Genomic DNA, 27205 nt, shown 5'->3' with positions numbered 1-27205 from the left:
TTTTTTTTTTTTTTTTTTTTTTTTTTTTTTTTTTTTTTTTTGTGTTGCTGTGACAAAACAATGCCACCAAGGTAACTTCCAGAAGAAAGAATTTATTTAGTTTTCAGTTCCTTCAGCTTAGTGCCCATAACAGCTGTCAGAGTACAGCAGAAGACATGGTGGCAAAAACAGGAGGCTAATTGCACATGTCTTCAACTGCAGACACAAAGCATAGAAGAAACTAGAATTGTGTAAAGTCTTTTCATCTCAAAGCCAGCCACACCCTCTAAATCTTCCCAAACAGCTCCACCAACTGGGGACCAGGTGTTCAAATACACAAGATTGTGGAGAACATTTCATTCAAATCCCCACAGCCTGATTATCTACTTTATTGGAAAAAGATTCCTAAGATTGGTATTTATAGAAACTATTCTATAACATACTGTACTTTGCATTTAAGGGATGTGGGAAGTGCTCTCATATGGACAGTTCTCCCTCATGAGCAGTTAACTAAGGCCATTTGAGGATGGCTTGTCTGGACTATTTAAGGCACCTTTACACATATACTTGTAGAAATATCAAGAAGGTTAAGATTCATTGAGTCCTTCTTTTCTTCCATGTAATCTTCTAACTTCTTGCACGATTTATTCAGAGAATTTACATGAAGATTATGACTCGAAAAAAAAAAAAAGGTTTACATGGAGTCAGAGTTCTGTACCTGTGTTTAAGGCCTTGATAGGAAAGCTAGGCATACATCACCTCTGTTGCTTTCCATTGGGAATTACAACTGCAGAATCTACTCAGATTCCAGAGAGTCCTCAGTCTCTCTCTTCCCTTTCCTCTCACATTCATTCCGCCCTCTCTCTTACCTTCTTATAATGATGCAATACAATGCTAATAATTGCTTTTCTGAAACAGGAAGAAATGCTTCTTTTCCATAGGCTGTTTTGTTGCTCACATAAGATAGTGAACAGAAGGCAGTATCTGTATTTTCCATCTATCTGTAAGATGCCTTGGGAACAGCTGCCATCTCATTGTGTTGGTTGCTGTTTTTATATATGCTTGCTATCATTGATGAAGTCACGCTTTACTTTGCTACTATTCAATACATTCACTTCCCCCCTTTTATTCTTCTAATTTTTATTTTGGATGAAATAAAATGACAGTGTTTTTTTTTTATGTGAACCTAATATTGATTGCTAAAATTTCTTTTTTTTATTTTTTTAAATATAATTTTTTATTGAAAAAAAAATTCCGCCTCCTCCCCTCCCTCTCTCTCTCTCTCTCTCTCTCTCTCTCTCTCTCTCTCTCTCACTTTGGACTTGCCACAGGGTAGGGAACCCTGACTGCCCCTCAGACTGGAGAGGGAGGGGGAAAATGACAGTGTTTTATATAATTGCAGAGTATTTTAAAGCTTTTTGCTCTTAAAAATTTATAGGATATTCATACAGCAACAGCATGCTATTTTTCTACATTTTAAGAATGAGCGTGTTAGACATAGAAATGCAGAGAGTAAAGAAAACTGTCATAATGAAGGTTCTGTGGGAAAGAAGTTCAGAATACTAGTGAACAATGTAAGCAATAATGACACTCAAATGTAACATATTTGTGTTCTTTTGTGTTTCATGAGGGTGGTATGCATAGCTATAGCTACTTTTAATTGCATATCATTTAGTTTAATTTCCGACAAATAAAAATTCCACTTGTTTATGGGTGAAATGTAATAGTTCAATCAGTGCTTAGTATTCAAACCTAAGAAATAATCATTTTTATCTTCTTGGACACTACTTGATTTTTAGTTGGTTGTAAACCTTATCACCTGTTAGGAGAAATCTTCAATCAACTATTTGTGACTTGTTTAGGTTATGAGACATATCTAAACTCTCAATAAATTTTAATGAATATCTTATTGGTGTGGTTAATTAAGTTGGCATTTTTTGAAAAACAAGAATCGAAAGTGCTGTGATTTATTTATTTATTTATTTATTTATTTATTTATTCATTTATTTATTTATTTTCTGAGCAACCAGAGAAACAGCACTGTGATCATCTGCAATAAGGAACTCTGTGGGGGAGGAAACCCAGCTGTTACACTTTATCTAGAAAAATCCAAGTTGCCTGTTAGATACCCAAGCAGGCATAAAAGTAGCCTATGAGATACATGAGTGAAAAGTTCAAAAAAACAGTCTAGGAAGAGAGCTATTTCTTTATGGATACTATTTGCGCTAATGAAACTGGATGGATTTTACTTAAGGATGAGGAATGAAGTGTAATTACTGAGTCTCCGAGAAGTCCAAATGCTAGAGATTACGGAAATGAGAAGGAAGTAATAAAGGACTATGAAAAAGTAGGTCATGAATGAGGGAAACAGGATGTCCAGGAACCTAGTGAAATGTCTGAAGAAACTGGGCCCATCTAATGGGCATGTTCTATTGAATGTTAAGTAAGGACTGAAAATGGAGTAGTCATTTTGGGCCTAAACCCAGTGACTTTTATAGGCACTATTTTACTTTAGTTAGGGGGGAAAATGCCCATGGGAAGTGTTCTCAAATGAAATGTGAGAGCAGATGGAGAGTGTTAGTACGGACGGAGTCCATGATATGCTTTCCACTCTACCTGCTGTCTGCCAAAGTCAAATGTCACTGTTCTGTCCTGACTGCATCAGCTGAGGTGCAACTGCTAAAGTGAATACCCGTGAATTAAAATAATATTGACTGTAGTGATCTGGTAGATACTAGGAGATTTCAAACTTTTTGTTGTCTAAATTTGCAAGAAAGTTGTACAATTAGGAAAATAATTAGAATATATTGTTAATTTCTAGAGATTCAAATTACCTTCTAAATACTTTTTTAAAAGTAGCAGAACTATCTTCAATATTTTCTTTCTGCATTTGTACTTTAACTATGCTGGTTAAAACTGAAAAATAAAAGTATACATGTCAGACAAAATAGAATATCTTCAAGACTTTTTTATATAAAAATGTAATTTTGAAAATTTTAATAATCTCTGACTGTACTGGAAAAGCTTTAATTAATTAGACTAGATGAAGCTGAATTATTGCTTAATGAAAAAATAATAGAGTAATAGAATAAAGTACAGAAAAGGAAAGGTACGTAACAGATATTTGAGAAAGGACATATTTCCAGAATATAGCAATTTAAAAATAAAATATGGCACCAACAGATAAATATAAACCATGTCAAGTGTGCAAATAATATAAATAGCACATCACAACAGAGCATATTCAGGTGGTCACACAACATGAGATGCTCCTCAAGTTCATGAGTCAAAGAGGTGCACAAATAAAATCACCTTAAACTTTATCTTATTTTTTTTTCTTTTCCATTCTCTTCTTTATTTCTGTTTTCTGTTTTAGAAATGGCCTCAATGTCTCTCCAGATGGCTTTAAATTTACTAGGTAGGCCAGCCGTATAGCTGGTTGTTAACTCATGTAGTCTGCTTGCCTCAGTCTCGTAAGTATTGGTATTATGGTCTTCGTGAGTCTCCACACTTGGTGTTTACAGTATTTCTACACATTCACCAGACTGATTAAAACAGGAAAATGGGTGATGTTGAATATTAGTACAGGTAAGGAGTAACTTGAATGTTTATATACTGTTATTATTGTCTGTTGCTTGAGTATTCAGGGAAGCATCTGATCACCCAGACTGTGCACTAATGCCAGGCAAAAGAAGGAATCCCGCACCCCAAGTGTAGCTTGGGGAACCAATGAACTTGTAGGGTTAATCAGAAGGAGCATGTGTGACTTCAAGGCACCTCAAAGCCCCTCAGCATGGGTGAGGACTCATGAGAACTGCTTCAATGGAGATGCATCCCTGGCCAACTGCAGGCAACTCCCTCGTGGTTTCTTTCTCCTTACAGCTTGCTGCTTCTGCAACTTCCAGCAGGAACCTTGTGAATTTTGTGATAGCCATGGTTTCTAAGGCCTTGTTCATTTCACTAGCTTCCTAGCCTTACTAACCTCCCTTCTTCCTTTAGGAAGTGTTGTTTTAATTGGGAGGAAATAGCTATGTCTCAGTATGCAAATGATCACTTACAGAAGGATTATTTAAAACAGTACAGAACGGGAAGAATCCCAGAGCAGAATGACAGATTGTGATGAACGCAATACGTCACAGCAAAGGAATAAACTCTATGCACAATAGGCATTAATCTTAATATTTTACTCACTTATCAAGCAAAACAAGTCAAATACGAAAGGTAAATTAATTTATATAAAATTGAAACCATGCTAATGAAGCAAAAATAATGAAAACATTAAGCCATACCTCAAAGAGCAAACCAAAGGATCTTGTTCATGTAATTGTTGTCTGTTGAACGTAAGATTCCTGGTAATATTTCTAGAGAAATAGAAACAGAGAGGCCTGTAGGGGACCTCCAGTGATTTGTTCATAATCTGCTTCTTGAGATTTCTGCTGGTTTTGTGGCTGACTTCACTTTGGAATTATAAGTGCTTTCTGTCCTTTTGTGTTTGCCTCGTATACAACAATAACAGATATTGTTGAAGGTTGGTAAAGTTAACGCGAATTAAGGAAGACTATTTGTAGCTAATATAATGCCCACACTAGTGTTTCCATGAGAAAAGACAAGGTTTTTAAATAGCTAAGCCCTTTCTAGCCCTTAAGAAAAAGTCCACTTTTATCCACTGCTCTTTGGAAATCCAGCTACTACCCTACAGGGAACTTTAATCACACTAGTGCCTTATTCTTTTATTTTTATGTAGAAAACATATAATTATTGATGTAAAATAATGAATAAAATAAATATTTAAATCATTTTTTCTTATTAAAGATTTACTAGAAACTTTCTCTTTGATACTGTGACACTTATAAATCAACTTTGCATGTCAGACTTATTGACTAGAATAACACATTTGAATTTTCCTCAAGGGATTTCATTTTTTCTTAATTTTTATTCATTTATTTGCTTTTCCTTTTGCTATGTAATCAATCACCATACTATTTCATATCACGAATAGCAAATGCTTTCTTGATATTTAAGTTTGTGTGTTTAATATATAAAAGTCAAATATAAACATTATCTTTAGATATGATGTGGGATTCTCCTCTGTATGTTGGGAATATCACTGGTTAATAAAAAAATATGTCTTGGGCTTGTGATAGGGTAGAGTAGACATAGGTGGGGAAAACTAAACTGAATGCTGGGAGAGAAAAGGTAGAGTTAAGAGATGCCATGTAACCATCAGAGGGAAAAGAAGCAAGCTGCCAGCTGGAAACTTACCAGTAGGCCACAAGCCTCATGGTAAAATATAAACTAATGGAAATGGGTTAATCTAAGATGTAAATTAGCTAGAAATACACTTAAGCTATTGGTCAAACAATATTGCAAATAATATAGTTTCTGTGTGGTTAATTCAAGTCTGGGCAACTGGGAATGAACAAGCAGGCTCTTATTACACAGATAGACAGTGGGTTTAAAAAATTTAAAACACATTCTATTTTGTCATCATTTAGAAATCAAGGGGCTTATTTAAACATAAGTTATATTTTGTATCTGTAACCCAGTACTCACATAAATAGGCAGGTCTTATTTGAGTCCTGTTTCCTACAGTGGACTCAGAAACAGATAGTTGAAAAGATGGGCTTTTACGAGGTTTATGTATCAGGAATTTCAAAGCTTTCCAGAACAATTACAAATGTTAACTTGAAACACACTTCTCAGCAAGCTGCCTCTTTCCTGTCTCCTGCATCTAGGGGTGTCCTTCCCTCTGTGTTCCTTTGCCATTTTATCCTTCAAAGCCCAATTGTTGCATAATGTTCACTCCACTTTGCTGTAAGTTTCCCACAACAATCTGCTTGCACAGATGCATGTACTTATGAGAGCAAGGTTTGCTGGAACCTGGGAACCGTGAATATATTATTGTTTTTCTCTCTAAGCTGCTCAGTGTGGCAAAGATAAGAAAAAAAATCCCTAAGTTATGTATATGTGTTATATATACTTCTTAAGTGATTATAATTGAATTGAACTGATGTAGCTCTGCATCTCACCTGTGTTAAATAACTCCATGAATTTTTATGTATTTATGAGTCTTCTCGACAGTTTGACTTACTTATTTTACGAAGAAAAAAACAGATATGGCATTTTCAATTTTATTTTATCTTATTATATTTTTAAATATCTTCTCTTCATAAAACTTACGTTGCACTTATTAATTGAGAGCTGTAACACACACCGAATAAAGGTTAAAGTATAACAATTTTTAGTTTCCTTAAACATTTATTTTCTTTGTCCTGTAAAACTGTTAAAGTCCTTTCTTGTAGCATTTTAATATGTAGGGTACATTCTTATATTTTCAGAGTCACCGTCTTTGATGGTAATAATTCAGAGTTTCTTGTTTCTTTTCAATATTCTCTTAATTCATTGATCACATTCCCCCTAGGTACTTTTCCGAACCCCTTTACCCACTGTTACCCTTGAGTACTTTAGAAGCAATTCTTTTTGGATTCTACTTCTCAGTGAGATCACACAGTACTATCTTTTTGTGCCTAGATTATTTAGTTGGATAAAATGTGCAGTTCTTCTATGTTTCTATGTGCTTGACTCATTAAGACCACTGAGCAGGACTGCCTGTGTATATTTACCAACTTATCTGCTCATCAGTTGATGAATGCTTGCATGTTTCCATGTCTTGGCTCTTGCAAAGAGTGCTGTAAAATGAATATGGAAGTGAGAATTTCTCCTTAACATAATGATGTCATTTTCTTGGGTACATCTCCTGGAGAGGGATTGTTGGATCGAGAGGTAGCTCTAATTTTAATTTCTGAGATGCCTCCATATCATTTTCCATAGTGGCATTGATAATTTCCAATCCCCAAAACAGTATATTAGACTACACTTTTCAACACATCTTTTGCGTTAATTGATGACTTAAGTTTTTAATGGGCTCTTCTTCAATCTCGTTTGGAGTTTGACTTGCATGTCCCTCATGATTAAGTAACACTACAGCTTTTATCCTGTGATTACTGTCTCCATTCTGAAATGTCTATATACAACCATTGACCATATTTAAATTAGTTTATTTACTTTCAAGTTTTGCAACTTCCTATGCATTCTGGATATCAAACTCTTGACTGATGCACACACTGCAAATACTTTTCCCTACTCTGCAGACTGCTTTTGCACCTTTTCCTTGGTTGTGCAGAAATATTTTAGTGTAATGCAATCCCATCATTCTATTTTGACTTTTGCTTCTTGTACTTTTAGAAAGAGAAACAAATTGTAGGATCTTTTGTTCCACTCTAATCCACACACAAATCATCAATAAAAATGTTAATGTTCTTTTGAAAATGGCACATTTTCTATGGTCTGTGCCCACAAGTAATATGCTTTCCTCTTGGCACAGTGTGTATTAGGGACAGCTATGACTCTTTTGCACTTGTCTCTTAATACTTGACTACAACACTGTGATCTCATATTCAGTGTGCCAGTTTGACAGGGTTCCTGGGTGTTTAGGTACAAATACTATCTTGAGAGTGTTTATGAGACTGTTTTGTGTGAGATTTAACATTGCAGCTAGTAGACTGAGTAAAACATATTGCCCATCCTAATTTCCAGGCTTTCCTTATTTGTGTTAAAATCCTGAGCAGAATAAAATATTTGAGCTTAGGTCAGTAGGAGTGAAAGCTTACCTAATTGACCCACAGGACCTTTCTTTTCCTGCCTTTAGAAAGATGGAAACAACAATTATTCTTGAGTTTTACTCTGTTTTATTTTTATTGGAAATAATGTTATTAATTCTCCATGTTTCTAAGTCTTCTGAGTCTGTAGAATTGTTCCACCACATCTATTGTGTGTATGTGCATGAACATGCACACACACATGCACAAACACATGTATTGAAAAGTTATAAGCATTTATATATATAATATAACAATTATAATATATAATTCATATATATATATGAATGCTTATAACTTTTTACATTTCTTTTTTCTCCTGGAGAATTTTTATAAACCACTTCTTAAAATATATAATTTTTATGTTGAGAAACTTAATTCAAGGAAATGGTTAAATGAGAGCAAATGATTACATAATCTTGTGAGTTGAGTTCACATAAATGTGATTCACATGAAACTATATATAGTCACATAGAGATAAAAGCAAAATGTATTCCAAAGATGTTCTTTGAAATTATAACATAGAAATTGAAGCACAAAGTGTTTTGTATTTTTATTTAAGCGTCCTTGTTTGAAGTTTTTCTATGTCCATGCTAAGAGATCACTAACATGAAATCTCAGCTAGCAAGGGCAATAAACTCTGAAAGGTTTGAAAAAAAACCACAGAAAATATCCTAGAGAAAAATGGAGAGAATATGGGGAGGGAGTTAGCGGTTCACTGAGGTCTAGGATATGAACTTGGCAAGCCTTCATCCTCATAGGATATAAATTTCTTGCAGGTACGTTATTTCAGTTTTCAGAAAATGAAATAGCAAAGAAATAATACCAATACCTTCTTCAAGGAAGATCTCAGTTCCATAGGTTTCTGGGCTCTGATCATTTATCTATTAGATTTTATAAACTTATATAAAATATTTTTCAAATAAATGAAAGCATCACACATCAAAATCAAACAGACCCCAAATATACACAACTCAGTGATCTTCTATACAATTAGAATAGGAATTTGAAACAGACACCGTGGAACTTCGCATTACATTTTATACTTTCAGTGCCCAGTATGCTTTATGCACGTATGTTTTTAGAAGTAGATAGTTTTCTGATATCTGGAGAAACCCAGGTTGTGAATGCCGATTGTCAGAGCACCTTAGAAATCTTTCACAGCAGCCGATGAAGCATGAAAGAATGCACAGATGTGTGCTTTGGTTATGTAATGTTTGATTGCCTTCTGCCTCTGTGTACAGTGGGTCACATGAGCAGTGGGAGATGATAAAGCACCTGCACTTGTATTACATATTAGCCACGAGTCAGGGGCAACCGGAAGACCTTTGTTTCTGTGGACTCACTATAGGTTCCTGAGAATCAGAGTTGGACATGACATAATTATGTGAGTCTTACAGACTAGAACTAAGTTCACACTGCTAGAAAAATGATTGAAATATGGAAAGGCAATCATTTTGGAATATCTAGGATCAAACTCTTAATTAACTTACACACAAAGGGAAGAAACAGCAGAGAGAAGGGATAAAGAAAACAAGAGGAGAGAAATTAGCAACTATTTAGTATGAAGATAGCCATTGTACTAAAAATACTTTGAAAAATAGCAAAAAGGTAAAAGGAAAAAAGTCCATTATAAACTGCACATCTAAAGACTCTTTTATTTTCCCTCCATTATTATGTAGCTCATACATTCATTTTTTTGTGAAGCTGTCCTCACTAGGCATAATACTTTAGGAATTTTCTGATACTATCATGCAGTATAAATAATTTACTGTTGTACAAAATTATACTGAGTAAAGTGAGCTGTAATTACAGTAATACCTTCATTGTTGGCATGCATCTGTCACTGTGATATGCAGGACAGACCGTGACACCAGTGAGGTACTTTTTAAAATAAAATTTAGGACGATCATTTTCCTCTAAAGATCTATTTCACATGAAACTTTGTGTTGTTTCGTCGCAGCAGTTTTGATTTTAGAGGTATTGTATTGATGAATACGTTTATCCCAGTGATCAACAGTGTCAACTCTGAGCAGGGAAGTGACTCAGCAATTCAATATTTGCCTGGTATGCTCCTATCTCAGCCTCTGGAATCACAAAACAAAACAAAAAGTAAAACAGCAAGTCGTTATAACTGCTCACTCTTTATCTTATAATTCACTTCTAAACAAGTTACCTTTCATTGGCTTTTGATATAAAATATCTCTATGTGTTTTACTGAAGGACTGTATCATACTAGGAGTCAGAAAATTGGGGACACTTTCCTTGAGCCACAGTGCATGTATTTGCCAAGTCGGGCTTTTTTTTTTCCCCCTCACTCTTCTCTGTCATTTCAAGAAAGTCCTGTAATGATACTAATTAGAACCATTCAGATGGAGATTAACTTTTCACAAAGTAAGCATTATGTTTATGAACCTTTCATTTCATGTAATATCCTTACCTGCAGATTACCAAGGCTTCCATTATCTCCTCCCTCAACTGGGTGTGAAGATCTTCATCAGCCTGGGCCTTTTTGAGAGCTGAGACTGACAAAAGTTGCTTTGTTTTTATTCTTTCAACACCTTGAGTGGAGCTGAAGGCTGCGCCTTCCCTGGAAAGGCTTTTGCTCACTGAGCCTCTGGCAGGTGCAGGTCTGGTTCATAAACTCACTGTTCTAGTTAAGCCGCTATGTATGACCTTTCAATTTTTCATACATTTTATCAGACTACGTTCTGCACAGGTGCTAGGAACACATTGCTTTTTCCTTGTTTGATCATAAATTGCAGGCATCTCTTGAATTTGAAAATCTCCTTTTGCACTTCAGATCAATAATTTACACGTTAATGTTTTCAATTTATCTGTGCATAATCATATGTAACTGATATTAAGTGACTGGGCACAGTGGTAAGGTAGATTAAGGTAGACCATTCATAGATCATCTTTACTCCTTATCTTTACAATTGTAGATTTAATTAAATTTACGTTATAGAGTCATTTCTATTGTTATTTTTCTTTAATTCCCATAGCAACCTTAGTAATAAGGTACAATTATTCCCTTTAGAAATAGGAGAGCTGAACATAGATTAAAATATAAATGATAATCCAGAAAGGAAGTTGAGTTATATTGGCCTCAGGAGTACACTATTTAGTGGATTGGAATGACAGGTTCTAAGAAGGCTTGCGGAATGTCTGTGGATATATTTGCTGTTGAGTAAATGGTTTCTGTGGACGTTAGGATGAGCTATAGGGCCTGTGTGGTGGAGCATTTGCACAGCATTCATACAGCCATAGGCTCTGGGTTCACTGCTTAGCTCTTAGGTGAAAGAAAAGAAACCAAGATGATAGTGATGAGCCACAGGTTGAAGAGATTAGAATAAAATCATAGGGTGGTGGAGCAAATCTACATTTCAAAGAGATGAGTTCCTAACTAAGGTATTTGGATGGAGTTGAGTTTTAGTTTTATAGACCAGTAGTGCGGTTTTTTATTTGATTTTGCTTAAAATAATTTATATTTCATTAAAAATTAAAAACTAAACATAACAAAACAGAAGTACCTATGCAATACCAAACCCTGTCAAATGTAGAAAGAATATTTCAGAGGGCTTCTGAGGTAACCTGGAAGATTCCATCAGCAAAAATTTAGAATATTCTTTTTTAAATTATTTCACAACTTCCATGATGGTAATATTAACTATAGGAATGCGAAATGCACAGTTGATGTTTACTGCCAATAGAAACCATCCAGAATGTAAAGGACACCTCAGACTTCTTTAATTCTGCTTATAAATTGATGTTCCAAGGTCCAAACAGCCTCCTAGGTTCATAATGGTTGTCTATTAATATCTAACAAGTCATCCTATAATCTGTTGGCTTGAAAATAGAAATAATAATCTATTTCTGCTATTATCATGATGTCTAGAAAACTCAGATTTTAAGGGTTTTAAATTATCTATTTTCTTATTCCATCACGATATTGCAAGGTCAGATGTGGCTCTTGTTGGAATACATATTTGGGGCATCTCCGTGTAGCTTGTGCATACAGCATGAGAGTTGGGTTACAAAGACAAGCGGCTTAAGAGAGTGCGCCATGAAAAAGTCACATGACCTTTTTTTACATTCTAACATCATACTCTACTCAGAATCATTTCCTCTAGGATTTTTTTTTTGATAGAGACAGTTATGAAGTTCTACAGTTGTGCATGTATATCATAGCCACTTTGCTTGTGCATATCTGATGTCAAAACCATCTGCAGATCTCCAACTGTTTTCAGCCTTGTTGACTGTAATACACTTCTTTCTCTTGGGCTGGGTCAACTGCCTGTTATCAGCTTTCCTTAGTGGGTATTCCATGACTCTGGCATCTCCAATGTCTTGGGTTCTCCAAGGCAATCCAGGTTTTACCTTCACAGTTTCACATAATGGCCTCTTTCCAACCCTGTATGCACCACACAAAATTTCAGGAGAAAAGCCTATGAATCTCATTTTCACTGTAGGGTTTCTAAATACTTCATTTTAATAGAAAGCTGAAGGTGAGATACCTGACTTATAACTGTATGTGTGTGTGTGTGTGTGTGTGTGTGTGTGTGTGTGGTGTGGCATCTGTCACCATACTTAGGAAATACAATCTGTCATTCCATCTGAGAGTTCTAAAAATTACCAAGGCCTGGCCACAAGGTAGGAAGCAATGAGTCACATTAACCTCCTGGAGGTATTTTATTAAGCACATCGGGGGTTACCACAAGGAAAGACTCTATCCTGTTTCTCTTATCCTGGTGAATATTTATACTGTAAATCTTCATGAAATTTTGATGTGTTAGGTTGCCAAGTCTAGCTTAGTTGCCTGATGCAAAGACAGCGTCCCCCTGTTAGTGCATGTGCAGAAAACACTAGCTCCTGAGTGCTGACTACCTAGGATATAGGCTGTCTGTGATGCTATGAAGGCTCTCAGAGCACTGGCATAAACAGCTGTCATCATTGAGGGGACTGACCCAGGCTGCCTTAGGGGATCCTGAGACTTTTAGGCATTTTAAGGATGTCTTTTGCTATCAGATTTTCATTAATGGTATTTTTGGTAGTTTGAATGAAAATATCCCCCATAGGCTCATATACTTTGAATGCTAGGCCATCAGGGAGAAGACCTTGTTGGAGTTGGTGCAGCCTTGTTGGAGGACATGTGGCACTAGGGGTAGGTATTGAGGTTTCAAATGCTCAAGCCATGCCCAGAGTCTCTCTGTCTGGTCTCACTAACTGCTGATCTGGATATAGAACTCTCAGCTACTTTTCCAGCACCATGTCTACCCACCATGAAGAAAACGTACTAAACCTCTGATCCTGTAAGCAAGCAAGCTTTTATTTTGTAGGAGTTGGTATGGTCATATTGTTTAATCATAATAATAGCAACCGTCACTAAGATAGTATTGCATTGCTGTGTTCAAGTAACCTTGATTTTATTTAATAATGGCACCAAAACACAAGAGTAGTCACGCTGGCAGTTTTGAAATGTCAGAGGAAAAGATGTAAAATTCTTTAATTAAGTGAGCAGATGGAAGTTTTTAATTTAATAAAAAAAGACATTACATATTCAAAGTGCTAAAAGCCTACAGAAGGCATGGAACTCACATTCATGGAATTATGAAAGAGGAAAGACAGCCATATTTTCTCTTATTTGTGTACCCTCAGCTGAAAAAGGTTCAGACACAGTGAGTGACAAGCTTTCAGCAAAAGGAACATTACTATCAGTTTTATCATGAATTCCTTGTAGGTCTTGGAATCCACCTTGTAATTAGAGTCTGCGAGGTAATGTAATATCTAGGACATAGAGGAAGTTTTTATGTTTATTCTTTGAAAGTGCTGAAATTGAAAAATAATGTATGCCCTGACAATGCTGAAGCATGCATGGGCAGTCTGTATATGGCGTTTCTGTTGAACTTGTCCATATTGGGTTTCATGGTCTAAGTTGATGAGGACAGCTGACCAAGTCTCTTCCTCAAGAGGGCACAAAATCTCATTATAAATGATTGTGAGCCACCATGTGGTTGCTGAAAATTAAAATCAGGACCTATGGAAGAGCAGTCAGTGCTCTTAATCACTGAGACATCTCTCCTTTATCTGAACTACATATAAAATTCAATGGCTTCATTTTCCTGAGTTCTGGTTTAGAGTCTGACTTAAACAAATTTAGAAGAAGACATCAACATTTATAAAAGTTAGACAAAGGACAGAATCTTAGAGGTCAGGTCATTGTTGTATAACTCTAGTTAAGTATAGACTAATAAACTGGGTTATGAAATGAAAGTACTTCATAGTTGAGTAACAGACTGAGATTAATTGCTATTTTTCTTGCCTTTATTCTTGAATTTTAAAAGATTTTTATGAACGCTGTTTGAATTTATTATACTGCATTTATTGCTTTTTAACTCACTAGACAATATGAACTTTGATGCTTAAGCAATGTTTTTAAGTACACAATATAGATTTTGTCTCCATTTTATAGTGAACTCTGTGTATTTTAAGTGGGTTTTGGGTAGCCCATAAATGAAGCATTTAGCAATTTCCAAAATCAGAAATAACTTTTTTATGGCTTGATTTCAAATATAACATTTAAAATCAAGAAAATAGCTTGTAAAAGGGTAGTCTCCTGTGTCTGTCACCTGTATTCCACGCAAGTTCTTTAACTCCCAGTTTCTTGTGCTGTGGGTCAGTATCTCATAGGAGTTCTTAAGTGAATGTACGGTCCATGAAGAACTTAGCAACAATAAAAAGTTCCTGGGGGCACAGTCACCAAAAATAAATTCAGAATCAAAGGCACAATGAATTTCTGGAGGCAGCAGCCTTGCTCCTGAATACAGTCTACTTGCTTAGCCCTAAATGTGAGGCCATTCTCAATGTGAGTTCCACCTGAAACATCTTGACTCTGAGCATTCACTAACTATAAAGTTGAAATAAGTTCTTTGCACATCTGTCTACTGCAATTCTTGGAATGTAATAAATTACTAAAACCTTGGAGTATATTATTTTGGAATATTTGATTTTAAAAATTACTTCGAATTCCTGACTTGAATTTCATCAATTATTAAATGATTTTGGTCAGGGTTTAGAACAAACATTGTAGCAATATCTTAATTGGTCCCAAACATGACTCTGCCATTTATATTATATGTATGTTAACTTTTATGTGTTAGTTCTTTGAGAGTTTCATACAATATATTTTAATTATATTTACTCCCTCCAAAATCTCCTCCCAGACCCCTCTCCCTCTCTACTCACTCAACTTTGTTTCTTTCTTTCTTTTATTTTCTTTTCCCCCGCATCAAGTCAAATTTGCGCTGTTCAAGATTCTTGGATGTGTGGTCTTCCACTGGAACACAATTGACTTACCAGCATCTATATTCTTATAGGAAACTGTTTCTCAGCCAACACTTGCCAATAGCATGCCAGGTAGAGATGGGATTTTGTGCCCAACTCCCATAGCCATGCTGGGGTTTAGTCTGGCTTAGGTTTGCATAGGTTTTATGCATACAGATGAAATCAAGAGTGAGTTCATATGTGCAGTTTCTTAGCTATGTCCCCCAAACATTATTTCTTTATAGTTATCCACTACCTCAGGCTCAATTTGTACCCTTGTCTAAAATGATACCTGAGCATTGGGGGGAAGAGGTGAGACAAAGACATTCTATTCAGGGCTGAGCATTCTGCAGTCTCTTATTATCTACAACTTGGCCAGTTCTTGTCTCTTTTTTTAATCATTCTCTGCCGAGATGAAGGCTGAGGGATGCATTGATCTATGGGCACATCTTTAGCAAAATAATGGTAAGTTCTTCTATAAGAACTGTCTAGTCAGCACTTTCCAGTATTGATTAATAAAAAATCAAAATATTGACAAACTTAGAAAACTGAATATTTAGCAAAGATTTATTTCTTTTGTAGAAATAAGTAAGCATATCTACCATATAAGGCTGCAATTTTGCTTCCGTCTTTTAAAATTATAGTTATATCAATATTAAAGAATTGTTGTAAATAGTTCTCTTAGGATTTTCTGTCAGTAAAAGCTTAATTTGCCTCTATTTTTATATACATATGTCCTTAGGCTTTGGTGGTTTGGATGAGAATGTCTCTCATAGGTACTTATGTTTGAATACTTGGTTTCTGGCTCCTGGAAATGTTTAGACAGGATTACAAGGTGTGGCCTTGCTGGAGGAGGTTTGTCACTGTGGATGGGCTTTAGGGTTTCAAAACCTCACACTCATCACAGTGAGATCTCTGTTTCTGGGTTGTGTTTCAAGATGTGAGCTCCCAGCATTTGCTTCAGAACCACAACTGCCTGATACTGCCATGTGCCATTATAATGGTCACAGACTCTAACTTTCTGAAACCGTAAGTGCCCCCCAAATGCTTTTTTTTTATAGTCATGACATTTTATCAGAGCAATAGAAAAATAACAAACACATTGGCTTATATAAGGTTTTCTCAGACCAAATAGGTTGCAAGCGGGGAAGCTTAAGCAGTTGCTGCTGTGTGCTGTCCTGCGTCTTCACCCCATCCCTCCTGTGAGATGGCTGATCCACAGGAAAGGCTAAGTCCTTAGCCACAGCATGTTAGCCATTCCACACAGCAAGAGACACCTTCGAAATGGACTGACTCAGCAGCTGTTTTCAGACTCTCCAAAGAACTTTTTTTAAGAAGAGTAGTTAAAGAGGATCTGCAGGGGCAAACTGGTAAAGTGATACAATACTTTTTCATTTGGGAAAAAAAGTGAAAATTATATAAAAAATGAGATGAAGAGTGAGTGAAAAAATAATATCTCAGGAAGACAGCAATGTGGAAAAAAGGCTCAATTGGTAAAAATCATGTAAAAGCTCAATAAGCTTTAAAATAGTACAGGAAGATAAAACAGATATGTAAGTTTACCCCAGTGCATGAATTTCTTATTGAAGTGGGCATTCTGCTGAATATTAAGTTTAAAGTGAGTAGGACAACAGCATTTAATTGAGTTATAAAATTGTATTATTATTAAAAATAATATGTCAAACTAATGTAAGAAATAATAGACTAGATACTTCAGCCTTAAGAATAGGTAATCATTCTACTAAGAGGAAATAGATTATAATATTATCCTTGCCTAAACTCTAATACTAAATACCCATCTAAATGATTTTTAAATACTGTATATCTCAATTGTATTTTTTTGATTTTGAATTTCTGTAATTAGTTCTTAAATTCTGACAATGGACTCCTTACTGTCCAGTGTCAGTCTGGTGGTCTACATCTTTAATTTTAGTACTCAGGAAGTTGAGGTAGCAAGCTCAAAAGTCTAATGCTAACCTGGCCTACACTGTGACATTCTATCTCTAAAGAACACGCGCACGCGCGCGCGCACACACACACACACAATTGTGCAGAAGTAAATTTGCAGTGTAACCAGTGTTTTCATTTTTCTCAATCTAAAATAGAATTCCAACTATTCATATTAAAACCCAATGCTAAAAACTTTCTTTTCAATGGAGAAGAGTTCCAACAAACTTTCTGGCTTAGAATATTTGTCTTCAATTTATCTCCCAATGTAACTTTAAACTCCTTAACTACTATGGGTCAGTCTTACTAGTGTGAAATATATATATAATAACGAAACCTACCTTATAGGTTTATTAGGCTTAAATGAGTAAGTATATTTTCATAAATAATGAAACTCAAGATCATAGATCTGAGTTCAAGGCTTTCTATGTCTAATTTAGAGGTACTATATAAAATATAGCTTCTGCCTTAAAAATATGTGTCCTCAAATTGGTGAGGAGGAGGCTTACTTTCTGAGAGTTTCCTACTGGCTCCCAACTTCTTACTCTCCCTGATGCCACTCCGACTCCCTACAATGCTTTCTATTTAAGTTTCAAATACCATAATCCAGTTATATTTTCTTTTACCCAGCTCCACCACAGGATAACCAAAGATAGCCAACTTGACACAGTTTTGTTGTCTCCCTGTTGCACAAGGAGGGTGGCCCTTTGTCTGTCCCAGCTGCCTGGCTAGCTTACACATGAAATAACCACACAGAAATTGTATTAATTAAATCACTGCCTAGCCCATTATTTTTAGCCTCTTATTGGCTAACTCTCACATCTTGATTTAACCCATTTCTATTAATCTATCACCACAAGGTCGTGGCTTACTGGGAAAGATTCAGCATGTCTGATTCTGGTGGCTCCATGGCAGTTCTCTCACTCTGCTTTCTTTCTCCCAGAATTCAGTTCTGTCTTCTCCACCTACCAAAGTTCCACCCTATCAACTGGGCCAAGGCAGTTTCTTTATTCATTATCCAATGAAAGCAACACACAAACAGAAGGAACTCCTACACCTTGTCCCCACAAGTTTTGTCTGTAGTTGTCGCTCTAGCACACTGGGGCTTTGAACAGGTGGGAAAAGGCCACAGAGGAAAAATAGATTCTCTTCTCAAGAAGAAAACTTAGAATCAAGAATAATTTTCCACATATATTTACAGCAATATCATCTATGTCATTTTTCTCTATTTGAAAGCATATGAATGATGTTTTTATGTATTCCGCATTTTGAGGGACTTCCTTTTGAGTAATGTTTACTATCTTTGAGGCCATTTCCATGTGTTAGACCACATCAAGTTTCTATAGCTGAGAATAGAATAGATAGTTATGATTGGAGAGATGACTCAGCAGTTGAGATCACTGGCTGTGCTTGCAGAGGCCTTGGTTTGATTACCAGTATGCACAGACATATGTTACTTCAGGGGATCTAAGGTCCTCTTTTGGCCTCCTGCAACAGCCGTGATGCCCAGACATACATGCAGTCAAACCACCACACAAAAATAAAAATAAAAAAATACAAAGGTTTTTATTTGTTTGTTTGTTTGTTTTTCTTTTTGGCAAAAATCTTTATTTGAGTCTGAAAGGCATCACAGAAGTTAAGAAACTGTAGGTCTTGTCATCTCATCATATTGGAATAGGCGGCAAAGAGAGCTGAATTTGGATTTATGTGGTACTGCAGTGGGTGGAGATTCTCCCCACTTCTAGATCATTATCTTCGGCAAGAGTAAACCCACAGGCCTGAGTTTGGGGTGAGGAGTTGTTGCCGGATATTTGTTTACACTGTGTGAAGATGTGTCACTGTGATTGGTGTAACAAAAAGCTGAATGGCCACTAGCTATGCAGGAGAGGTTAGACAGGACTTCCAGGCAGAGAGGGACTCAGGGGGATGAATCTAGATGTGTGGAATTTGCCAGAAAGATGTGGAGGGAAGCAGATCTACACTATGGAGGAAAGGTAAGGAGCTTCCATTAGTCACTAGATAAAGGCTCTGTCATGACAATTAGGGTAGTCACCGATCTGATCACAGTAGATGGCCAGTTCAGGCACCCTCTCCATTATTGCTAGGGAGTCTAAAGCTGGGGTCATCTTTGTGGATTCCTGGGAGTTTTCCTGGTACCAGGTTTCTCATTAACCCAGAAATGAACCCCCCCATCAAGATGTCTCTTTTGTTATTACTCTCCCCCATCCTTTTGAAGAAAGTGAGGAGGGATTATGGAAGCCAGAGTTGTCAAAGACATTATAGAAGCACCCAGAGACAGCTGATCTGAGATTGTGGGAGCACTCAGGACGAAAAGTTAGGGTGCCTGACCTAGGCCCTCTGCATGTGTGTGACAGTTATGTAGTTTGTTCTGTTTGTACTGCTTTTAGCAAAGAGATCAGTACCTGTCCCTGGAGTGTAGGCAGAGGCTGCTTCTTCATTTTCCAGACCCAAAATAATCACACAGAAACTATATCAATTACAACAGTGTTTGATCAATGACTAGTGTACTGGTGTATTTCTAGCTAGCTCTTACATCCTGAATTACATCCATTTCTATTAATCTATGAAGCACCACTAGGCTGTAGCTTACTGGTGCTGGCATGTTACTCCTTCAGCAGCTGCATGGTGTCTTTCTGATTCTACCTTTGTTTCTCTTCTATCTCTGCTTGGAATTCCTGCCTAGCTCTATTCTACTGTGCCATATGCCCAAAGCAGCTTCGTTATTAACCAATGGTATTAAACATATTCACAGTATAAAGAGGGGAATCCCACATCAGTGTAGCATACCTGACTTCTGGGAACCTGTTCCGCATGCTGTTCCTCATGCTGGATGTTCCTTATCCAGCCATGATGAAGGGGGAAGAGCTGGGTCGTACCTCAACTTGATTTGGCATGCTATGTTCAAACCCAAGGGAAACCTGCCCCTTTCTGAATGGAAATGGAGTAGGAGTTGGTGGATGGGAAGGTGGGTAGACAGGAGGTATTAGGGGTAGGGAGGGAGATGAAAGGAGGGGAGTTAGGAGAAACTTTGGTTGGTATGAAAAATAAAAAAAAAACTGTTAAAAACCTTAAAAAACACTAAGCACAAAGCAAACATATACATGCAGGTACACACATTTATGCACACTTAGATATATCACATATAAACAACCATGCTAGCCAAAAAAGACTATGTATAATATTTTTATAAATGCATGTACCCAATTAAATTATGATGGAGTTCATTGAACTCTTGGGGTTGTAAATGATCTGTATATTATAAAGTCAAATGTGAACTGATATTAATTCAGTTGATTAAGTAAATTCAAAAGTGTTCTTTCCATTTTTTATTCACTTTGTTTTATAAATTGTATTTGTAATATTGTCATACTTTTCTGTAGTTGCATGTGTTGTAAATCACCTAGGATTTGTAAATGGTACTGATGGATGCAATCTTCACAATCATAGAAACGGTTGTATCAATCATGCTAAGAGTAATTTTCCAGGAGAGGCTCCCAAGCTACAGAGAAACCCTGTCTTGAAAAACCAAAATAAAATAAAATAAAAGGATAATTTTAACATAGCAAAATCAAACACTAATGGCTTAAATAATATATATAAAGAACTCAGAATTCCTTATTTTGGACTTCAGATATATGCGTTAAAATGCTTTGGTTCTCTCCTTAAACCAGTTAATACAACAGCTTTGCTGGAGTAGTTTATGTGTTCACTTGCTGTTGATGAGAAGAAAAGGCGATCATTGCTGTCATAGCCTTTATTTTTCAAGCAATACAACAGCTTGAATGGTTTTGTAGTATTTTGGCTGTCTATCACTTTAATCATCAAGTCATTGGAAAAGACAAACTAGCACAACCAGACATTTTATGCTGTTACAATTTTGTCATAGATGATAATGAAGGTGTCATGTCATCTCATCGTCCCATAAATTTTGCTAACAAAGTTACTTGGTTGATGTCAATATACATTTCCACAGTATTCTCTTTCAAGTATACATTTCAGAAGGAAAAAGATTATTCTTCATGCTGTGCATAAGTACTTGTGGATTTGGAGAACAAAATTCAAAGTATGTTTAGAGAAGTACTCTGATCACTGGGTCTGTGAGTACAGGCTCTTATTTGAACTGATTGGAGACTCAACCTAGTTGTGAAGTGTTGTGGGCCCAGGTAATCTCTTCCTGTTATGCTTTCATAGAAAATGTAACGTAACACCTTTCCAGGACTATGCAATCTGCTTTTTTTTTAATATATGATTTTAAGAACACAGCCAGAATCAGGAAACAGTTATTGCTTTGTGTTTTTCCATGTGTAGAATGAACATATTTATTAAGGTTATAAAAATAAAAAGAGGACTATTTGGGACAAGCAAGGGAATTGGGAAATGGGGGAAAAGGGAAGATGGGACAAGAAAGGAAACAGGGGAGTAGAAAACATCAAAATGAATTATAAACTGCATGAAAATATCCCAATGGAGGCTACTGTTTTATCATTTTATACCATCTAGTAACAAAATTATTTCTTAAAAAGGGCTAATAGTGCTTACTGGTTCTTCAGAGGATTGGAGTTCTGTTCCCAGCACCCACAATGGGTGACTTTCAAAGTGTGCTGATTAACCTTTAGTGGATCCAGTGTTGGTTTTGGTTTCTGAGTTCCCACAGGTAAACACCCACCCATCCACGCACACCACACACATACATATCAATAAATAATAAATATGAATACTTAGAACACTAGCATAAAGAATAAAGGCTTGGGACACTCTTCTCCGGGAGTTTCTATGGAAATAATTAGAAATGTAACTTCTCAATGCGTATTTTCCCCTTTTCTTTCATAACCATACTGTCTGTAGCCAATCCTTAGAAGGACTGCACCCCAAAGTTTAAGTTGAAGCAATTTGTTTCCTCATCTTATCTCATCATCTGGATTCTCACAAAACCTTTTAGTATTGTATAGGACATGTGAAAGTATTTTTATTATGCTGTGAAATTTTTATTATGATATCTCCATGTCTTAGGTTAATGTCTGATTTTGTGTAAAACTTTACTTGATGTTTTCTCAAGTATTCTTGTATTCTGTTTCCTTGTACTTCAGTTTGAACTGCTATTGTAACTTTTCAGGTAATGCCTTTCTTCTCAGTTGTGTGTTCTTTGAGAATTGTATGCATGTTTATAATGTTCTATGATTGTTTTTCTCCCATCCTCTGTTATGTTCTGCCCATCTCTACCCACACCACTTCCTCCCTTCAAGTCCCTTTCTGAGATTCATGTCTTTTTGCTTTGTTTTATGACTCATTGAATTTAACCAAGACTATCTATCTGCATGACTATAGCATTGGAGACGTTATTTAGAGCCTGGTAGGTTCACCAGTCTGTAGACAACTGAAGGCATCCACACCTTTCTCAAACCTGATGGCAGCCAATGGTTCAGCAATGTCAGTGTGGGTAAGGCTCTGCAGCTCCTCTCATTCATGTCTGAATGCTGACATGCTCTGCCAGACTAAATACATTCATCTCCTACTGCTGTGAGTTTCTAATCAGTAGAAATGAGAAGCCCTAACAGGCCCACAGCAGGGCCCGCAATGTTACTGATATGAGGGCAGAATGTTCATACCACTCTGAACTAACAGAAACTTCCAGCACTAGACAGGCCATCAACTGAGGGTCTGAGTCAGTCAGACTAAATGGTGAAGGTTGCAGCAGAGCTAAATGAGTTTCCTGTGTTCCTCTGACCCAGCAGATATCAGATCCCAGAGCAGTGGTTCTCAATCCTCCTAATGGTGCAGCCATTATTAATACAGTTTCTCATGGTCATAGGTGACTCTCCCAACTATAAAATTATTATTGTTGCTACTTCATAACGGTAATTCTGCTACTGTTATGAATAGTAATGTGGGTGTTTTTGTAGATAGAGGTTTATCAAGGGAGTCACTGCCCAGAGGCTGAGAACCACTGCCTCAGGGTATCTTAGGAGCTGACCTCCCTGTCAAACAGCTGTGAACCACTCCAATTAACAGCAAGATATATGAGGCTCTATTTCAAATAAAAAGAGAAGGAAAATCCAGAGCAAAACAGAAAATGTGGAAAATCCCTGGTTTTAAACTGCAGGTTCTTGGACTATGAACCAGGTAACTATGAGGTGAGAGAAATAGATACAGAGTAAACGGGGAAACTTGAGCAAAAGAAACTCCTAAAATGATCACTGTGCTGAGGAATTCTAATGCTAAAAGAGACAACAGGATCGACAACTGACACTAAGCAGGACACAAGGGTGGTTTTGAACATTGTGATAAAAACCTTAAAATACACTTGTGTCTAAAGAGGTCAAGAAACGAAATAGTCTTTAGGAAGGGGTAAGAAGTTGCTATAGAAAAAGAAAATACGTATGTTTAGAGAGATAGTTTAGCAGGTAAGTAATGCTTGTTGTGCAAGCGTGAGGACCAGAGTTCAAATCCCCAGCATCCAGTTAAAAAAAGCCATGTGTGTTCCTAAGAACCTGAAACACCAGTGGAATGAGGTCAAAGACACGAGGATCACTGGGGTTTCCTGGCCACCAGCTGTCTCCAGGTGCAGTGAGAGACCATGTCTCAAGTGAATAGCGTGAAGAGTGTTGAAGTTCCACCTGTGTGGCCTTTTCTGGACTCCATGCACACTCACGTGTATATACACCATAAACACACATCGAATGCTCAGACAAACCGGAATAATAAAAAGAGCAAATAAGATTTAGAGTACACGTGTGCCTCATCCAAGCTCGAGACCAAGCCCAGGGAGGCAGGAACTCTAGCATTAAGCTATTAAATTTCCAAATTCACCAGCCTCAGGAGTGCTAATGTTTTCTGTCTCCGAATAAGTCACTGGGTAATTTAAGGTGCATTAAAGGAATGAATATTTCACTCATTCTGTTTAAGATTTAAAAGCGTGTGTTATATATAGTAGCAGGGGCACGGCCCAGAGGGCTGATACTGGCATGGAGGGAGTGCTCTGTGCTTCCTCAGTCCTGTAGCAGCTGCAATGGCGATCGTGATTCATTTTTCCTAAGGACTAGAGAGGTATTTTTTTCTTTTAAAAGAAGTTTAAGTATATTTACATAATTTCTCCCCTTTCTTCTGCCTTACCCCTTTTATGTATGCCATCTCCGCATCCATGGCTTCTTCTCTACTGTTCCGTATATACACACATAGCATAAATACAACCTGCCGAGTCCTTCTGGAGTTGCACCTTTGTGACAGTCTCATGACAAAGAGAACCTTTCATACCAGCATGTATTCACTTCCCTGGCAGGTTAAAATATTTATCTTTGTCTGAATGTTTGTAACTGCTTTAAATCATAGTAGGGTTTTTCTTGCAATGGTCTTGCTATTTAATTTGTTTGCCTGGTTGTTATTACCAATGAGCATGTGCATATGCAGCTAAATGAGCTTTAGATGAAATAAGGTATGTTTTAATCTGGGCTTCTCTTACAGGTCCTAAAGGCCTTGTGTTTCTCTTTTTGTTGCCTGGAAACATGTGCAGCGTTTCATGTTTGATAGAATTTGATAAGACAATCACAGAGGTTTTTGATAACCAAAGAGGAGAATACTATTTAATATTCCCCACATGATACTTCGTTTTCCTAATTGTTAGTGCCTCCAAATAAACCTATGTTGGAGTAGTTGTACTGTTTTTATGCAAACCAGGCTTCATGACAAGGTCCCTGGTCTACCTTTGCATTCAGTGCAGATCCTCTTACTTCTGAAAGCAGCACTGAGTTAGAATCCGTAATGAATTAATATTTAATGTAGAAGACAGAGGGGAAGAATCATTCATGAAAAAAGGAAAACAAACGCAGTGAAGTTTTGCATCCAAAGTGACTACTAATTGTGAAATACTCCAAATTTCATAATCATTTTCATAGATTTTTTTTAAGTTACTACTGAATGGTCTAACATTTAGAATTAAATAATTTAATTCTGGTAAATTAATTTAAGTATTTCTGATGAGCTAACTTTTACTGAAAAACCTTCAGTTGTATCCTGGGTTGCTTTAAAATGAGTGCTTTGATGATAATGAGTCCTAGAGAGCATTTCATATCTTCTTTCCTCTTGCCATAATGCAAGCTCTGCTTCATAGTTGACTAGTTAGCTGGGAATAACCTACTTATTATAATTTCTTGAATGTAAAGTAGGCCCTTTGTTCCTATTTCTCCAGAACCAGAAAAGTATTCCAAGGGAGGTTTCTGCTGCCATCTCAGAATCCTGTGAGGAAAATTAATCCTAGAATCACTCCATATGCAAAAGAAAGCTGACTTTATCCAGGAAAGATCAGGTCTTTACATCTGATCTTTACATCTTTATATATTTTTTTTCTCACAAGAAAGATATTCTCAAGTAGATGCAGGTGGATCTCTGTGATTTTGAAGCCAGCCTGTCTAAGAGTGAGTGCCAGGACAGCCAGAGCTGTTACACAGAGAAACCCTGACTCAAAATACAAAAAAAAAAAAAAAAAAAAAAAGAGGATATTTTTCTCTTAAAAATTACACAGTTGAGATACGTTCTGTTTGGTTTTCCACCTAGAGCTATAAAACACTAAGAAAAGCAACGCGGGGGCAGAGGGTTTATGTGGTTTATACTTCTAGGTAACAAGAAAAGTCAGGGCAGGAACACAAGGCGGGAATTTAGAGGCAATAATCATAGAGACGAACTGGAGAGATGTCCAGTGGTGAACAACACGCACAGCTCTTGCAAAGACAGGTTTAGTTTCCAGCACTGTTCAGTGGCTTACCATCACTTGGAACACCAGTTGCAGAGAATTTGACACCCTCTTCCAGACTCCATGGGAAGCCACAGCCACACCCACATAGTGCATATAAACTCACACTGGCTCATTCAAATATATGCAAACACATTTAATGTATGTGTGTATATATAATATATATAATGAAGTAATATATATATAATGAAGAAATGATTGCTGACTCTCAGACTTAATCTCACCTAGCTTGCTTATACAGCCCAGGAACACATGCCTAGGGATGGCAACACTCAGAGTGACTTAGTCCATTCTATGTCAAGTAGCAATCAATAGAGTTCCTCAATGGCATGGCTATGGGGCAAAAAATCCAGGCAATTCTTGAATTGAAACTGCCTCAACTGATTCATGTTGACAGCTGAAGCTACTAGGACGAGGTCTATGTGTTTCCTGCAAGTTTATAAAAAATCAGTGGATGGCTGTATTACATAATTAACTTTTAAAATGTGGTTAAATAAATACACATTAATAAAACTTCCACTTTACCACTTCTGGTACACAGATGAGGAATGTTAATTGTGTTTACAGTATTTACAGCCAATATTAATATTTGCTTTCTGTTATTTTCTATCACCCCAAATAGAAACTCTGTGATTATTAACTAGTAAACCCTATTTTCTACTTGTTTCCTGGTAACCTCTAATCCATAGAATAAGGATATTATTTTTCAGATTGGTTCTCTTGGCTTCCCTTTTTAAATATTAAGGATGCTTGCCACACTACTCTATGAAAATATCATTTGAGGATCTAATCCAGACAACTCAAGACAATGGAAAGTTTTAATATTAGTACCCCTGCCTCCCCACCACACACACACAAAAGAATCTCACAAAGATTTTGAAATAGTTTAGCAGTTAAGAGTATTTCCTAGGCAACCACCACATGTCTTGTCCTTGTATCCCCACACCCACATAATAAACTGGGCATCCTGCACATTTTTATAGCCCTGGCATCAGGTAGTGAGTTGACAGAAGACAGTTAGGGCTTCTGGCTTTCAGCTTGGCCAGGGAACATGAGTCCCAGGTTGGAGAGAGACTCTATCTCAAAAACTAGACAAAGAGTGATAGAGAAAGATATCTGACACCTTTTTCTGGCAGAACCCGGGTGCGTATCACATGCACTTACCCACAGATACATGCAACACACGTACCCACACATTCACAGACACTCAGATACACACAGAGAGACAAACACAGATGCACACACTCATAGACACTTCGTCCATCTAGTACAAGCATCGAGTAATTGATGCCAAGTTTCTTCCTCTCTTTTTTACTGTATTTTATTTTTACCTTTTTTTTTTAAAGAAAAGTTACATATGTGAGAACACTATATGTATATATTTTGTAACTAATTGCTCCTGCAGTTAAATGACTGGGATGTAAAATTTAAATTTTTTTTTCTATGTGGGAAACTCTGCAGCTTCCTTTCTATCCCCTGAAAAGCCAATGGTTTACATTTTGTGAAAAGCTTGCACAGAGTCCTTTCTGTTCCC

General features: G+C 36.7%; 1 protein-coding gene across 2 annotated transcripts in view; it reads left to right on the top strand.

The window, feature by feature from the left end:
* Prr16 (proline rich 16) overlaps positions 1-27205 on the top strand; it is a 168098-nt gene that overhangs the window by 82013 nt on the left and 58880 nt on the right. The window lies entirely within an intron of this gene.

This window comes from Alexandromys fortis, unplaced genomic scaffold (assembly GCF_014885135.2).
Source record: "Alexandromys fortis isolate MF-2015 unplaced genomic scaffold, M_Fortis_MF-2015_v1.1 scaffold_60, whole genome shotgun sequence".
Lineage (NCBI taxonomy): Eukaryota > Metazoa > Chordata > Mammalia > Rodentia > Cricetidae > Alexandromys > Alexandromys fortis.
The sequence above is the reverse complement of the archived record's forward strand: the minus strand, read 5'-3'. Positions and strand labels throughout refer to the sequence as shown.